The sequence below is a fragment of the Ursus arctos genome, unplaced genomic scaffold (assembly GCF_023065955.2).
Source record: "Ursus arctos isolate Adak ecotype North America unplaced genomic scaffold, UrsArc2.0 scaffold_12, whole genome shotgun sequence".
Lineage (NCBI taxonomy): Eukaryota > Metazoa > Chordata > Mammalia > Carnivora > Ursidae > Ursus > Ursus arctos.
Genome location: NW_026622786.1, coordinates 73243120 through 73257549, shown reverse-complemented (window position 1 = coordinate 73257549; position 14430 = coordinate 73243120). Strand labels below are relative to the sequence as shown.

Sequence of the window (14430 nt, the reverse complement as noted above, 5' to 3'; positions counted from 1 at the left end):
TCTTTTTCAGAGTTGTCAGTATTTCCAACCGTTAACTTCAAGTTCTTTGAAGGGAAGGAACCAGAGCCTTTCCTGAGCCTGTATAGTTCCGTACAGAATGGTTCTATACAAATTTTTACCCAACTTACGTAAAAGGGAAATAGCATTTGCACAAACAAACCAGAAATCAAAACTTGACATGTGTGCTGCAAACTTCAAAACCACTGACCAATTTAAAAAATAAAGACACAAGAACAAAGATAAATAACCAATTCTGACTGCTGGCATGTGCTTGCCTATGTTATAAAAACAGTGAAACTTTGCTTAGAATTTGAACAGGGTCCCAGATACAGGAGTTTGGCATTTTATCTACAAGGCCATCACATCTCTGCTGGGCTTAAAAATTACTAACCTGCAGGGTTGCTTAGGGTAGTTTAGGATGTTGGTAAAAGACACTTTTTAAAAACTGAACCCTCACATACCAAGGCTAAGTGATGAAAAAGCAAGCAAAAAATAATGCTGGTAAGCAAGCAACAAAAAAATGTTCTTTTTCATAGTAATTTTGGGCCTTCTGCTGGCAGTTAGAAACAGAGCAAAGAGTTCAATGTAATAAGCATTTCCCTCTCCAACTAAATATTAAATTGCAGTCTGGCCCCAAACTGAGTCTCAATCGTTTTTCAGAGTAAAAATAATAAGCTCTCCTGTTTGCACGGTGCATTGCCACACTCTGATATACACCAGCTCATCTGATGAAGTGTTCATAGATATTTTTTTTAAAAATGAGGGGAAACCCAAACATCTTCACAAAACAGGATCTCTTTCAGTTCATTTGGACACAGTACTGGACTTTTTTTTTTTTTAAGTTCAAAACACAGCACAGAAATGAGGAAGGGAATACTTTTTATTTAAGCAGGTCAATCTTTGGAACCAAGGAACTTCTTGGAGAAACTTAATAGGTTTTGTCTCCTCACACACATTACGAAGCTCTCCTTTAAAGAGGATATGGTCAAGCTCATTCAGAGAAGGGATCAGAGAACCTCAGCATTTAAGAAACAACTGAAGGACCTGGAATTAGTGAAGAGAAGACTCTTGGGGACATGATGAGTATCTTCAGATATCTCAACCGCCGTCCACAAGGGAAAGGAACTAGGAAAAATGGGAGGCAGCGGTTTCTTCCAAACAAAAAAATATTTCTAAAAACCAAAGCCGTCCAGGAACAGAACGGGTTTCCTTGGAGAGAAGTGGGTTTCCCATCACTGGAGGAGGTGTTCAAACAGGTTAGTTCAAATGATGAGGGTGGATTTGGGGATTTTCAAAGGGACTTCGGTATGCGATGGGAGAAAGGAACCCTAGATGACTTTAAACTCCCTTCCAGTCCGAAGATGTTCTGGGGTTCGCCCGTCTCCCGGAAACCCCTTGCATTCCTCTCCTGCCGGCTCTCAGCTGTGCCCCGGGTCCAGCCCGCCCGGCCGCTCGCCCTCCGCGGTGCCCGGCGGCTCCGAGGTTTGAAACCTGCTCTCCCCGCCCGTTTCCGGCGGCCCACGTGAGGGGTCCCGGCGCAGCTCTGGCCGCGGGAGCCAGCCCGACGTCCGCGGCTGACAGCTCCGGGCGGGCCCTCCGCACGCCCGCCGACCTCGGTCCGAGCCGCCCCGGCCCCCAAGCATCCCTCGGTTCTCGCGTCGGAGCGCAGCGACAGACGCGCCGCAGACTGACAGCCGCTCCGACTCCGGCCTCCGCGCCAAGCCCGCCCCCGCCGGCCCGGACAGGGCTGCCGCCGCTCGGACCCGCCGCGACGCCGACCCTCCAGACGCGCCCCCGCCCTCGGGGCTGCGCCGCCCGGCCCCCGGGGCGCCCCTACCGCGTCACGGCCGCGGGCCGGTCACTGGGCCCCGCCGCCCGGCCGCGGAGGCGCAGCGGGCCGCCGGGGCCGGGGGCCGGGCTGACACGGCTGCGAAGGGCCGCGGCCGCGCTCGGACCGCGGACAGGCCCCCGGCCCGACAGCCGGCAGACGGACGGACGGCGGGCCCTGAGGGGCGGGGGCGGCGGCCGGGCAGGTTCCGCCGCCGCCTCCTCGCCCGGGGCGGTCCCCGCCGGCCCAGGCCCCTCAGGGCGCGGGGAGCGGAGGCGGCGGCCGAGGCGCTTACCTGCGGGCGCAGCGGCGCGCGGGGCGGCTCACTCCCTTCCCGCCGCCATGTTTCCGCTGCGCAGGGAGCCCGAGCGGACGCGCGAAGGGGGCGGGCGGGGGCGGCTCCGGAGGGCGGCGGGCGGGCGGGCCGGCGGGCCGGCGGGCTGGCGGTGGGGGGCTCGACCGCGGCGGCGGCGGCGGCAGCGGCGGCGGCTCCCCGGCCCCGCCTCCCCCTCCTCCTCCTCCTCCTCCTCCTCCTCCTCCTCCTCCTCCCGCCGCGGGGTGGCGCGCGCCTCGGCCGTTGGGCCCGCGCGCGGGGGGCGGGGCGGGGCTGCGCGGGGAGGGCGCCACCGAGCGGCCCGGCCTCGCTTGCCCCGCCGCCTACGTGCCCGGGGCCGGACCCGCGCCGGGCCCGGCTCTCCGCCATGCATCTCCCGGCGGGTAAACTGAGGCCTGGAGAAAGCTCGGGGTCGGGTTCGAGTCCCGCCGCCGGTCACCCACTCCGAGGGCGAGACGGCGGAGCCAAGAGCGGTCACGTCTCGGCCCCACAGCCCGGCTGACGCCGGGCGCCGCCTCGGGCGCAGAGCGGGTGCTCTGGGGCTCGAGTCCCCGCCCCGCTGCTGACCCGCTGTGCGATGGACGACCTTGAGCAAGTGACCTCGCTCTCTCCCCCAGGGCCCTCGTCTCTCCCGTGATAGTACTTTATCCCAGGGGCTGCTGTGAGGTGAAGTTAATGCTTGCAAAGCCCACGGAACAGTGCAGGGACCTGGTAAGTAAATGCCCAGTTAAGTACGAGCTCCCGCGGTCCCTCCGTGGCTCACCCATTCAGCAAGTACGCGGTGAGCCCTCTGCGCCAGGCACTGTACACGAGGTCTTTCCGTGCCCGCTAGCGCTCCGTTACACTCCTCTGGATGAACCGCCGCATCCACCGCGGATAAGCCCTAGCAGAGGGATGAAACCCCGTGTCCAAGGTCACCCAGCCAGGAAACGACTGAGTGGAAAAGATGGATCTCCAGCCTGTTTGACTTCTGCCTGCAGGGTGGGGTCAGCTCTGTTAGGGTGGGTCAAAGGAGGCACCCGAGAGTCCAACACGGTCAAGCTGGCTCTTGAAAGAGCCTGCAAGGGCGAAGCTAATTTCAGGCAGAGAAGGATGGCTGCAAAGACATGATACCGTATGGCTGGCTGGTGTGAGTGGTGTGGCGGGAGTGTGGGAGACACGTGCATATGGCGATGATGCCGCTGAAGCTATACAGGGAGAGGAAGCCAGAACCTGGGAGGAGGTGTTTGTAGGGTCTAGAATGACACTGAATGTCCTTGTATGTCTACCTTAGAATTCACCTTGTAGGCCAGTGGTTTTCATCAAGTGCTCCTGGGACCCGTGGATGTCCCTCGGATCCTTTCAGGGGTCAGTGAACTCCAAATTATTTTCAGAGTAATGCTGAATGTGGTTTGCTTTTTTTTCACCCATTCTCTCACGAGTGTACAGTGACGTTTTCCATAGAATGTAGGACATACGATATTGCAACAGCTTAAATGCAGAAACAGATTTTAGGATCCAGCTGTCTTCTTTTAAGCCAGGCGTTGAAGAGATTTGCACAAATGTAAGACGCTACTCTTTAACATTTTGTTATAGAAAATATAGATATTTTTCATTGGAAATGTGTTCATGTTGACATGTAATGAGTTTATTATTGTAATTTTTAAATCAATAAAAATTTAGAACTTTCTCAGTTTTAATTTCTAATATGGTAAATATTGACAGAAGTAACAAACTGCATGGAAAGGGGTCTTAAGACCAAAGGGTTTATGAATGCCCCTGCTTGGGCACTAAGAAGCTACTGAAGTGTTAAATGGGGAAGTAACTTGATCAGATTTGCGTTTCAGAACACTCTCAAGACCCAAGCCAGGACTTGAGGGATATGTTCACAAGGCTCCAGCATTCCAGGCAGAGGGATAAAAACAGTAAAGTGCAGGGCAGGTAAGCAACAGCGCTAGGACACAGATGATGTTGGTCTTTTTATTCCAAATTTGGTATGGCCTCACCACCTGACAGGTCAGCACCAGTGCAAGTGTTTTATTCCTTTGTTTCCACTGGCCCTGTGTACTGAGGACTGTGCTCATGTTTGCTGTGAATGCTGTTTCTCCTTCTGACCCCAGCACACTGTTACCTCTTACTGCCTGTTTTCAGAGAAGCAAGTCAGGGAGGCAGATGAGAGGAAGGGAAGAAGTTACCAATGACAGCCTGAGTAGGCCTGGGACTTCTGGTGCAGGGTCCTTTAAAGCTACACAGCCCAGGCTATCCTCCACAGACTTCTAGGGCTCTATAGGCAGTGAGGGGGAAACAACTGAGTCAAAATTTCTGCTGTCTGGAAAACCGCTTTTGAAGAGAAGTTCCCCCAGAGTGCTGAGTGTCTGTTCCTTTAACATTAAAATAATTATCCATACCAGGTGAAAATCTTTTCAGGGTATATTAGGAACTTCCTAGCTATCTGGAACTTCCAGAAATAGATTTATTATTTTCTTCATTCGTTATGAATACGAACTGGTAGCAATATCGGGCTTTATTATGAAGAAATCCTCTTGGGCTGTTGAAGAGTGAAGGACTCTATTCCACCTTAACTAAATGTCCCCAGAATGCCATGCTTTGGGGTTCTCATGATGGTTTCTTCAAGTTTCTGGTTGTTAGCTGCCACTTACCTTGCTGTCGTTATGCCCAACCCCTTCACACCTGCTTCTAATTTGCTAATGCCAAGAAGGTAACTAGTCCAAGCTCCCCAGAGCATCAAATAGTCTGAGCAAGGGTCTGAAGGACTGTTCTGGGGTGAAGCCCTGAGAAGGCCAGCTGCAGAGGCAGTAGAGTGGAGTGGTTGATTATGAGCTGTGGGGTTCGTCTTAACTTCTCTGGTTTCAGTTTCTTCCTCTCTAGAATAGAGGGAGGATAATCATATACCTATCTCATCAAGTTGTTGGAAGGATGAACTCAAAGCATGTAGTCTAGGTCACCAGCCCACTCCCCAACCCTTTTTCTTCTTAGCTCCAGTTCCATTAGACAATTCCATACAGTGTCCTTAAACTTCATGGATTACAAACCAAAATCATGACTCTCCATCCTAACCCTTCTCTTTCTAGCTGTGTTCCCCATTTGAGACAATGGCACCGCCATCTTCCCAGTCACCGAGTCTTAAAGCCACGGTGGTACTTTTTAAGATGCCTCCCTGTCCTCCGCATCCAGTCCGTTTCCAAAGCACTCTGCCTTTTCCCTAATGAAGTCCCCATTCCCTGGACTGTTGGAGTTTAGCCTAATTCTGACTCTTCTCTCAAACTTGCCTCCCACAGCTGCCAGGAGCTGGAAGCATCATGAGAGTCCCCACTTCCTAAAACTTAGTAAGTACCTACAGGACAAAGTCCAGCGCCTTAGTCTCGAACTCAGGGCTCTCCATGGTCAGGCCATGACTTTCCTTTCTAAATTCATTTCTCTCTATTCTCCTTTACTTGGTTCACTTGTACTTTTCTACATTTGTCCTTTGCTACTCTGGGCTTTTCTAGAGCCTTCTAGAATGCCTTCGTCTCCATTTCTATATGTCCTAATCCTACCCATCCTTTAAAACTCTGATTTCATACTGCCTCCACAAAGCCTTCCATGATCTTCCTTTCAACTTGAATAATAAAAACCAACATTTATGTAATGCTTACTTTGAACCAGGTACTTTTCTACATGTTTTGCATGTACTATCTTAATTAATTCTTGTGACTATTTCACTTTCATAACAAACTTATGCAGTAAGCGTGACTCTGATCTGCACTTTACAGATGAGGAAACCAAGGCACAGGAAGGTAAAGTAACTTGTCCGAGGTCACACAGCCAGGAAATGGTGGAGTCTGAATAGGAAGCCAGGCAGCCCAGCTTGACAGCCCATTTTCTCAACCACTGGGCCAAAATGAAGTGAGCTCTCCTGCCTCCACTCCTGTTCGCTCGCACCGCAGGCCAGTTAGGGTCTTTACCACTCTCACCTCATCATTGGTTAACATGTTCTATCTTGTCTACTTACACAGTATTCTTAAGAGCAGGACCAGTGTCTGATCCAAAACAGTGCCTACTAAATTTCTTGAGCCTGCGAATATTTAGGAATGTTTTTAAATGTTTTTAAAGGGTGTAGAATGAACAGAATATACTATAGCAATAACAACGAATGATCTAAAAAGCAAGATTGACAAATCATGGGACCTTTGGCCAAATTTAGCCCGACTCCTATTTGTATATGGTTCAGAAGGTAAGAATGGTTTTTACATTTTAAATGGCTAAAAAAAATCCAAAGAAGAATATTTCATGACAGATGAAACTTACATGAAAATAAAGGTCTCTTGGAACCCAGTCAGGTTATCTATGGCTGCTTTTGTGTTACAATGGGCCTTATGACCTACAAAGCCTAAAGTATTGACTATTTGGCCATTTATAGAAAAATCTGTCAAACCCTAATCTAGAGCCACATGTAATAACATGAAAATATCTGTGAAGTAGCATTGAACTGAAAAGGGTAAGCAGCATGTTGCTACTTATACAAAGTTTAAGAATAAGCAGAGCATCGTCTGTTTTGTTCGGGGACATGCATACACATGTAGGAAAACATGTAGACCAACATGGAAGCAATAAGCTTAGGGAAGCTGTTATCTCTAGGGGCGTGGGGGTGGGAATGCCATCAGGGAGAGCAGAGCACATAGGGAATTTTAACTATTTGCAAGCAAGGTGGAGGGTACACAAGTGTTCATTGTGTAATTTTTTAAATTTCACATTAAAAACAACAATGTTTCACAAGAAAAGAGTAGATGAGATTCAAGGACTTGTTTACTTTTACTTTGGCTGGTCGAAAATATATTCAGCTTTCACATGTAGTTAAGATCTTCCGTGAACTATAAATCCCAAGAGCCCTACTGAGATGGGTGTGGTATTACTTAAAACATGGTGCCTCTCAGGTCACACAGGGACCCTGATTGATGATGCTTCCGTGAGTAGTGCCCCCTTGAAAGCTAGTCCACCTAAGCCAAGTTTGGGGCCGCAGCTGGGACAGCTAAGGCCAGGCTACTTGCTTTGTCTGTGGAAGATATTGGCCTTGGAGCGCTGGACTGAATGGGGGCCTCTTCCTCTTGTCTGAGCACTGGGCTCCATGTCAGTCTCCCTGCCTTTGGGAGGAGGGGATGGGCAGAGTGTATTCAGATCCTGAACTGCACCCAGGCCCTCATCTGTATCCCTGAGTCTCCTTTGAACATTCATTTGATGGAATTTTAGGGAGTACCTGTCTTACGAGTAGCCTAAGGTTACGAGGATAATTAGATACGGCCTGAATCCACGGAGCACGCAGTTGGGGACATTGATATGTACACAGCCAACAAGAGGACAGTGTTGTGAGTGCTTACTGCTTCATAACAAATTACCACAGATTACTGCAAATTTAGCACCTCCGTTGGGTAGTTCTGTGGGCCGAAGTCTGGCGAGGCATGGCTGGGTTCTCCACTTGGTATCAGACGGCTAACGTGAACGTGTTGGCCAGCTACCTTCTTATCTGGAGGCTTAACTAGGAAAATGTCTGCTCCCAGCTCCTTCAGTTTCTTGACAGAATTCATTTCTCTATGGTTCTGGGACTGAGATCCCCATTGCCTTGCTGGCTGTCAACTGGAGACGACTTTCAGGTCCTTGCCTCATGGCCCCCTTCCATCTCATCGACAGAGAATCTGTCACATCAAATCCTCCTCACTCTTAGAATCTCTCTGATGTCTCCTTCTTCAACTGTCGGAGAAAACGCTGAGCTTTTACAAAACTTGTAATTAGGTCAGGTCAAGCCAGGTAACCTCCCTACTTGAGGGCAGCAGTGCCATGTTACGTAGACCTAATCCCGAGAGTAAACTTCATCATATGCACTGTCTCAGGATTATGCAGGATGCATAGACCAGGGCCAGGAATCTTGGGGACCTTCTTAGAATTCTGCCTACTACACCCAGAGAGAAGTGTTCTCTATCACAGTCTCTATGGACTGCCCTGGCGGTTTGTCCTATAACTCTATGGCTCGATATGTGTTGTCTTGCCATTATTAGGGCACATTTTTAAACTCCTTTTCTAGGCTGAAAGTTTCTTGGGATCAGGAACCTTGTTCACACCTGTAGCTCCAATGTCTCAGACAAGGCTTCTTCTGCAGGAGATATTCCTCCAGGTTTGCTAAGAAAATAGACAAAGGTATATATTGTCTTTTGGATTCCTGCTTCTCTTTTATCCCCAGGTCAGAATGTCTCTGACACTTCTCAGGAAGAATTCGTTGCTCCCTCCTCTGTGCTGTCACTTGGTAAATATCTCTGTACGAAGTGTATCACATTGTAGTATCTTAGCTTAGTCTGTCTCTTCCTTGAGGGGAGCACTTCCCGTTTATTCCACTTAGTATCCCAGGGCACAGCGCATCATAGATGTCATTGTTTAATGTTTGAATTTCAAAAAAGGAGACATAAGGAGTTTTAAAACCAAGAAGCGGATGGAGCGTGGATTTGGGCTGTGAGCAGACCCTTGGAAAGGACTGCAGAGGAGCAGAAGCCCAGAAGCGCAGAGGCAACAGAGAGGGAAGAAAGTAGGCGAAAGAAAGAAAGAAAGAAAGAAAGAAAGAAAGAAAGAAAGAAAGAAAGAAAGGAAGGAAGGAAGGAAGGAAGGAAGGAAGGAAGAAAGAAAGAAAGAAAGAAAGAAAGAAAGAAAGAAAGAAAGAAAGAAAGAAAGAAAGAAAAAAAAGTTTAAGAAGGAATGCTGGCAAACTCCAGGCCTGCTGTTTTATTTATTACATTAAGGACTAAACCTGGCAGAGCCCTCCATAAGGGACAGCAAGAAAGAATGATTATTTCGGGACTGACCATCAAGGAAACAGTAGTTTACTTTTATGGTCTAACATTTCATTTTCACTTTTGGGTGGACAGGGACCCCAAGGGAGAATTGGTGAAAGAAAAGGAAAATATGGCTTCTGGAGCTTAAAACAAGTGGGGGTGGTATGGGGCGGTGGCCCTGAAGCCTATCAGACTCTTCACCTCCATCTCGATGTGGATGTTTGCCCTTTCCCACCTTCTGGTTGTTGACCTTTTGTGACTCCTTTTCCTGCTTCAAGGCTGCCTAAGATCGTTAAGCAGGCAGTTTAAACAGATTTCGTCTGTATACTAAGTTTGTCATCAGAAGAACGGTTGGAAATTTCCTGATTGGATTCACCAGGAGTCCTAAGCCTCCTAGAAGCAATATGAGGATGGGATAACAGAGTGTGCTGCAGGAGCTGGAGGTGAGCTCCATACCTCCCCTGAGTTTAGGGCAATGAGGCTGGATAGCCCACGACGACGACGACAGAGCTCCCCTTCTCCTTCCATGACGGTCGAAGGGCAGGCTTGTTTACCCTCACCCTCTGACCACTTTGCTTACAGCCCGTGTGTCTACTGGGGAGCTGACCATCTGCTCTGTTACTAAGTGCCCTGTGCGAGACCCTTGGGAGAGACACCCACATAGCATGGCATTCTGCTCACAGAGCTTACAGTCTCATGAGGAAAGTCCAGTGCAAGGCAGGAAGCTCTAAGTGCCAGGAGGGAAATGAAGTCAAAATGTTGCTGTGTTTGGAAGAGATTCAGGGAGGGTTTTATAGAGAAGGTGGTATTTTAGGTGGACCTTGAATGATGGGTAAGAAAATTGGGGAGGGGGAGCAGGAGTATTAGGGGAACGGGGCATTTAATGCTTAAATGCTGAGGGAGCATTTAAGAAATGGTGGGTAGCTTTGTGTGGCTGGAGCAGAGGGTCCACACAGGAGCAACATGGGTCAGTGAGCTGGACAGAGAGAATGAGGCTTAGCTCTGGAGAGTCTCAACTGTCAGCTAGGAATCCTGAGAGTGGGCAGGGTGGGGTGAGCAGAAGACGTGCAGCGGGAATGGGGCCACAGGTGGGGGGGGGGGGGCAGAAGCACAGTTTTTGATTGGTTAGCCAGGCTCCTGCTGCTTCCTCTGCCTGGAATGCCTCTGCTCAGCCTCTTCCCCGACATTCTGCGCACCCTGTGCCCATCACAAATGCCTTCTCCTCCAGGAAGCCTTGCTCCAGCCTTCCAGGCTGGCTCGGATCTCTCCCAACCCTGAGCCCCCCACAGCTCACTGTCTGACCCTTGCCCATGGCATTTATCATCTCCCGCCCTGCTGATAGCAATTTCAAGCTGTGTCTTTTCTGAATCCTACACACATTAGATGCTTGATAAACATTTTCAAGTCTAACAGAATTCATTTCCTCTTGAACACTCTGTCTGTAACTTGGGGAAGCAGGGCCATGCTGCTCCATCATTCTGACTAGCATTTCTGTAAACATGGTAGACAGAGCATAGATTAGAATGCCTTCCCCTTGCTTATGCCAGAGCTGAGAGTAGATGGGACCTTGGAATTCATCTCGTCCTCATTTTACTCATGAGGCCCAGAGAAGTGCCGTCACTCACTCAAGGTCACACAGTGAGTTGATGATCTGAAATAAGGTGTGTTGTATGTGAGTGTTTTATCACAGTACCTAACACACAACACGCACTTGATAATCCTGTCTACCTCCCCAGCCTCTTGAAGTGTAATTAAGTACCAAACTGCCTGTAATTTTTTCCATACTCTATGGGAACTTTATGCCTCTGAGCCTCTGATCATACCTGGAATGTTTTCTTTTTTCTGTTTCTTCCTCTTACCCTCACAGGTTAACTCCTGCTCATCCATGAAGCTGCCTTTTCCCCTGATCCCTTGTCTTCCACCCTCGCCCAGGACAGGTTAAATGCCCTTCCTCTTGCTCCCCTAGTAGCCTGGGCACAGCCTTTCATCATTATACTTCCCGGGCCGTGTGCATTTCATCTGCTTCCGCACCTGTCTTCCCGCTGATGATATGCTCCAGAAGGTTGGAACTGACTCTAGAATTTTCATTAGGTGCCTAACACTTCACACCATACCTGGAACACAGTGATGCTTGGTAGATGTTTATGGAATGATGTGTGCAGTGGGGTCCTCGCAGGCCCAGGCTACAGAGCAGAGGGGCAGCCTCCTTCTTGCCTACTCTGTAACTCACAGGGCCCCGTCTAGACTGGCTCCTCAGATTCTGATGGTCTGAGGGCTTTGCAAAGGAGAGCTGAGCCCAAATCTCACTGTTTATTAAGACACTTCTGCTCTTTTTCCTTCTGTAAAATACCAAATAAAAACAGTTCCAGGAAGCCATGTGGCTGAGAAATTCCAGACCCTGTCTGAGGTCCTAGATAAAGGCCATTATTGTTAGGAAGTTGGTCATTAACCCAACCTGCCTTTTCTCTACGCTGTGGCTCCACACCCTTCTAAAGGCACGGATTCTTTTTGTCCTCAGTTACTCTTAAGCCGGTTACTAGCTGGTAACAGGAAAAACATAACCTGACAGCAGTTGACGTCAAAATGAGCTCGAGGTATCAGGTAGCCGCAAGCTCACTTTGTGCTCTGGCATGTGACTTTAAGTTAACTTGCTCTCAAAGTACCTTACCAGAGGCTAGTATCCTCATCTATAAGGCAGGAAAAATAGAGCCTACCTTGCCGGATTCTTGCAGGAGTGAAAGAAGATAAAGTAGACAGAGATGATGGGCCCGCAGACATGGTTAAAGAAATGTTACCTCGGTATCAGACGGTGGAAACTCTTACTTCGTTCAGACTTTATCCGGGCTCCTAAATTTCATCCTAGGCCTCATATTTTAAAAAGAGGGATATTGACAAATTGTCACCCAGAAATGAATGACCAAAATGATAAAAATCTAGAAATTAGTCTCTCTTTTTTTTAAGATTTTATTTATTTGAGAGAGAGAGAGAGCAGGAGCAGGGGCAGGAGGGGCAGAGGGAGAGGAGAAGCAGACTCCCCACTGAGCAGGGAGCCTGACACGGGGCTCAATCCTGGGATCACGACTCAAGCTGAAGGCAGATGCCTAACTGACGAGCCACCCAGGTGCCTGAAGAATCTGGAAATGAGACTTTATAAGAAACAGCTGGAGGAGCTGGGACTCCCTGGCCTGGAGAAGAAATAACTAGGAAAAGAATGGCATAGGCAGGCCTCAGAGAGGTCTTCAAGTAATGGAGGGACTCGCATCCAGAAAAGGATTAAGCCTCCGTTCTATTCCATAAATATTTATAGTATTTACTATTACGTGTCAAGAACTGAGAATGCAAAGCAAAGTAAAATACAATCCCTGCCCTGGAGGGCCTTGGACTACGCAGGACAGGAACAGTGCAAAAGCAGGTGCGTACGATGTGCTGGGGGAGGACAGAGAGGAATGAATTCTGCAGAGAGCCTGGAAGGCCCCAACAAGGAGGTGACATCCGTGTGGAGTGTAGGCAGAGAAAGAACGGAAGGGCGTTCAGGCAGCAAGTGCAGATAGAAAGGCATCCTCCTGGGAGACCTCAGATGCGCTGGCAGGGTAGAGGGAAGCTAGCCTGCAAAGTCCGGAAAGAGCCAGGTTGTCAAGGGCCTTGGATATTAAGGTAAAGAGCTCGGACTATTTACCTCGAGTGGGTACTGAAGAGCCATCAAAGGCATTTAAGCAGGGGATTTTTTTACTTTGAAAGGATGCTGTAGTGTGGCGTGTTGCAAGGCTTTGTGGAAGAGAGACAGAAGGCAGGGGAGGCAGGACATTCCAAAGAGTTACACGTGGGCTTGAATCTTCCACTTATTGTGGATGAACTTGAGCCCATTATTGAAGCTCTCTGAGTCTTGTCCCCCCCCCCCGTTATGTATTGGGATGATCACATCTACTTAGGGAGACGTTCTAAGAACCAAATGAGGTGATCCATCCAAGCCCTTCTTCACATGTGCCTGGTTCCCAAATGGTGATCAAGAAGTGAGCACGCTTTCCCTCCTTCCCTTTCTCTTAATGGGCAGAGTAGACAGACAGAATTCTGCTCGCTGAAACGTGGAGTCCTGGCCACGCAGTGGGCTAAGTCCCCTTGGGAGAAATGAATGCATTACTGGATATGCGCTTTCTGTGGTGGAAGGGGAGTTGAACAAGATAAACCTCCAAAATCCCTTTCTACTTTAGGGTTCTATCACCTGCGGGGCCTAAGTACTAAGGGCATGGTCTAAAGCCTGAGGTTTGATAAAACATTTTGGTATTGACCTTGTTAAAAACGGCTGATTGGACGCAAAGGAAATGAATCCTTTTCAAAATGTACGGAAGTATACAATGTGAGAAGACCCACCCTAAACCTTTAACAGTCCCTCGGGAGTAGGTAACCGTCATACAGCAGAAAGAGCCGCGGACTTGACATTGACAGGCCTACATCCCAGAGTCAGAAATTAAGGATTTTGCCGTATGGTCTTAGGCAGTTCATTCACCACGTCTTGGCCTCAGTTTCTCCATCAGGAAGATGCAGAGGTGGAACTTCTGCAGGGTCCTCCATAGCTAACATTCTAGGATGTGGGGAGTTGAAGATACTAAGACCATGCAATCACAGATGTAAACTCTTAGAAGGTTCCGAGAGCTCCCACAGCAACTCTATCACTCTCAGGTCGTAATAAGTCTCAATTTGATAGCCTCACACTCCGTAAAACATGTTTTAAAATGTATCCCATTTTAATGGGAATGAGACTCATTTGACATTCTTCTTAGAATCAGAACTTTAGAATCCAGTGCATTTCAATTCTCAGCATTAACTCAGCTGCAAGTTGGATTATTTCGTATTTCTGGTTGAGAGAGAAGGCGCTTTCTCCGGTATGACAAAGAAATAAAAATGGCAGTCATTTGTCACAGAGGGAAGATGCTGTCTTATCTCTCTGTTAAGTTCAGGGCCTGGATGACACCTAAGCTGGAAGCGGACGAAATGAAAACGAGGTGTGAGGATGGCCTGTTTTTGTGCTTCCTGGTCCCTCTGCCTGGAATGTTCTTCTGGCCCTTCCTCCTTTTCCATACAATAGAATGAGCCCCTCCACTCGCCCTGCTCTCCCCGCACTTCCTGTCCGTGACAGCGTTCGTTGGTCACAGAGGATGAGAAGTATTGCTGCGTGACTGGTGATTCCCTGTGGATGGGGCAAGGGCACAGCCCCTGCCATGGGCCAGGCACATACATCCTCTCACGTAACGTGCACAGTGACGCTTAGGAAACAGACATTGTTATCCCGTTTAGCAGAGGAATCTGAGGTCAGAGAAGTTAAATGACTTGTTCAAGGTCATAGAACTCATAAGTAGCTGAATCTGGCTTTGAATCAAAATTTTTTGGTTCTAAAGCCCATGCACTTTAGATTTTTCATGCCCTTGTCTTATTTGTCTCCGTAACCTGCAGTCTTAGAATAGGCCGGGCCCTTGGTA

The 14430-nt window shown here is 48.8% G+C and overlaps 1 protein-coding gene across 8 annotated transcripts in view; it reads right to left on the bottom strand.

The window, feature by feature from the left end:
* SCMH1 (Scm polycomb group protein homolog 1) overlaps positions 1-2219 on the bottom strand; it is a 173151-nt gene extending 170932 nt beyond the window's left edge. For all 8 annotated transcript variants that reach the window (XM_057310723.1, XM_057310726.1, XM_057310724.1 and 5 more), the window contains exon 1: positions 2124-2219. The gene's annotated coding sequence lies outside the window, so the exon portion shown is untranslated. The remainder of the gene's footprint in view (positions 1-2123) is intronic.
* Positions 2220-14430: the final 12211 nt, after the last annotated feature.